This window comes from Vigna radiata, chromosome 11, assembly GCF_000741045.1.
Source record: "Vigna radiata var. radiata cultivar VC1973A chromosome 11, Vradiata_ver6, whole genome shotgun sequence".
Taxonomy (NCBI): Eukaryota; Viridiplantae; Streptophyta; class Magnoliopsida; order Fabales; family Fabaceae; genus Vigna; species Vigna radiata.
This window is the reverse complement of record NC_028361.1, coordinates 14,214,432-14,217,615: the sequence shown is the minus strand read 5'-3', so window position 1 is coordinate 14,217,615 and position 3,184 is coordinate 14,214,432.

Sequence of the window (3,184 nt, the reverse complement as noted above, 5' to 3'; positions counted from 1 at the left end):
GAGGTTGGGCTAACAAGAAAAATTGGTTTTTCTAGAATGCAAAATCCTTGAGTCAAGAGAGCTAACAAAATATTCAACATTTAAGCACAACTCTCTCACCAATNNCTCNCATTCCCAACTTCTTCCCTTTTCTTTTCTTTTTCATTGAGCTCATCTTCATGCTTTTCTTCTTTTCTTTTCTTTTTCTAATGAATTTTTCTCTTTTCACAACAATTGAGCTTAATGCCTTTCACTTGCTTTTTCAATTTTCCCCCGTACAACCTCAAACTTGAACCTTTTCATCACATACAATTAAGCTCATCCCAACTCAAGGTAAAGAATTTCAAAACAAGGGTTCACATACTGTTTAAGGCTAAGGTTTAAAAAGGATATAATATTTCAAGCACTTTGGGTGAAAATTNGGNTAGAGAAGGGTTTTCAAAAATGGCCTTGATCATATGACATTCACATGCAATTCAATCAATCATCAAGATTAAGGCAATATCATTCATGTTTTCCTGTGAACAATGCATACATCAATAAAAACTCTGGAGATCGAAATCTCACACACATGCTTTCTCACAAAATTCATTCATACACCCTGCCTAGCATCATGACCACAATAATAAATTATCACACATCTATTTCACAGAATATCAACATGCATTGCAACTCAATTCTCATCCACATCAAATAATCATTAAATAGCTCCATCATGCACATCAGTCAGTCAAACATTTTCAGAACAAGTATTAAAGCCAAGAGTACACACCAAAATAAAAATTCAACCTATTCTAAGAATTTAAAATGCAAAAGTGTAAGAAGAAATCTAGGTTGCCTTCCAGTAGCGCTTGTTTAACGTCACGAGCCTGACCCAAACCTGGTTAGCACTTGTCAGTAAGTGCAATTCCTTCCACCACCCATCAGTAGGTGTACCGTTCGGATATCCTTCAGTGGATACCAAAAATTTAGCATCCCTCAGTAGATGCTACTAAAAAATTGTTCAGAAAATTCAAAAAGTACATGTTCTGATGGGCTTCTACGGGGGCTTCGTTGTTGCTCGATCGGCACAACTGCCCGGGTAGTCTTTACATACTACTTCATTTGACCTGCTCTGATCAGTTCTTCGTTTCGGTCCCGAAGGGTGACACATTCTTCAGTAGTGTGGCACATATTCTGATGGTACAAACAATGCTTATTGCCATCGGCCCCGGGTGGTGTCGATTGTTTTTTCAAGGGCGACATGAGGTTAGTACTGAGTGCCTCTTGTAAAATTCGTGCGGGGGGGTGGGGGGTGGGGGCATTTATAGGGGTGTATGCTTGGAACCGGGGTCCCCGAGGGATTTCTCGTGGCTTGAATCCTCCGAGTTTTCCGAATGGCCCCTTTGGCTTTTTACCCTCCACCTTCTCCTTGGCTTCCTAAGCTTCTTTCTTGTATCCTTGTTTCATCTCCTCCACCCTTATCTCGTCGGTCGCCCGTTCCCTCAATTCCTCCATAGTTTTCGGACATTTTCTGCATATTCTGTCCTTTAACGGTCCCGGCCTCAACGCCGACATCACATACTAGAGGGCAAGTTCAGAACTCAACCCTTTCACCCTCCAGACCATCTTCTGATAACGGTCCATGAAGGCTTTCAGCGTTTCCTCCTTTCCTTGCTTTAAGTTAGACAGTTTGAACACTGTCGGGTCCTGCGAGCCACTACTAGCAAATTGTTTTCCAAACATGACCTTCAGCCCTTCAAAGCTCTCAATGGAATTTGGTGGTAGCGAGTTGAACCATTCTAACGCCTATCCTTCCAGCGGTAGAGAGAAAGTTCGACACCATATGGCGCGGTTTCCGGTTCGAAAGGCCATTCGTGTGGAGAACGCCTGCACATGATCCTCGGGATTAGTGGTGCCATCGTAAATACTGAATTGGGGTGGAGCAAAGTGTTCGAAAATGTGAACGTCCATAATCGCCTGCACAAATGGCAGCTGTCCACAGGTGTCCTCTTCCTTCACCACTGGTTGCTTGCTCATGAGGGCGCTTTCCACCCGTTCGGTCCTATCTTTGCTTCTGTCCGTCTCAGTGTCCTCCAACCTCCACGTTCGGTCTGAAGCACTACTGTGTTCCACTGTGTTCTCCCTATGAGTTCGGGCTTGCTCGTCATCTCCTCTGTCGATCATCTTCTCGTTACCCCAGTTTTTGACTGCTCTCTCCCTAGCTATATGGTCGACACACTCCGGTCTCACCACCAACAGCTCTTCCTCATGTTGTCGTTGCAGATCTTCTATCTTCTGTTGCAAAACTCTAATTGCCTCCATCGGATCCTCAACGGTCATATTCCTAGTGGTCACCATTTGGGTCTGGATACTCGGCCCCACGGTAGGCGCCAAAATGTTCCGGTGTGCGGTCGAGCTACACAAACCCTTCACAATTTCTCTTCTACCGATCGTCCACTCTTCCTTCGCTTCGGGCCGTATGTTTGTCTCTCTCAGGATCCGTCCGGGAGGGTACCTGCTAAAGGCACTCCGATGCTTAAGTTAGTTCAAATATTCGGACGATTATCAGAGCTCAGTATTAAATGCGTAATCAATGAATCCACTTACCTGGTACCCTTGACCTCTATTTATAGTGTTGACTATGGGCTTAGTATTATAATGGTCCTAATAAGGGCCCTATCACGGCCCAATAACCTTAAACCGTAATAAGCTTAACTAAACTTACCCTGCCTTGTTTGAGATAACCGACTGTCCCACTTGTCTAGTGGTCTACCACTCCTTGTCTTGAGTGACTGAGATATCAAAACGCTACCTTAAACCACAACTTTCATTTTATAAAAAAAATATGGCAACCCATATCCTATTTCAAACACCAAGCTCATCACACCATGTCTTTTAACTACTTAAAATACATGTAAGTGCCTAAAGACTAATAAAAAAGAACCACATAAATTTACCAAAATGTAATTAAATATAAAGTATCACTTATATAATTATAATTGCAGAATTCATGCATATTGATACACGGGGTCCTAGCAGTCTGCATCCAGGTCCTATAACAAGACAGATGGCCAGGAAATTACAACAAGAACTTCAAGAGCCAACACCAGAAGGTCAGATATTTTTCACATGTTTTGAATGGAAGCCAGGAGAGCAAGATCAAGAGTCAAGATGGTCCAAGGAAGGAAAGGGCTAAAATACCTCATTTTCTTTACATGTATGG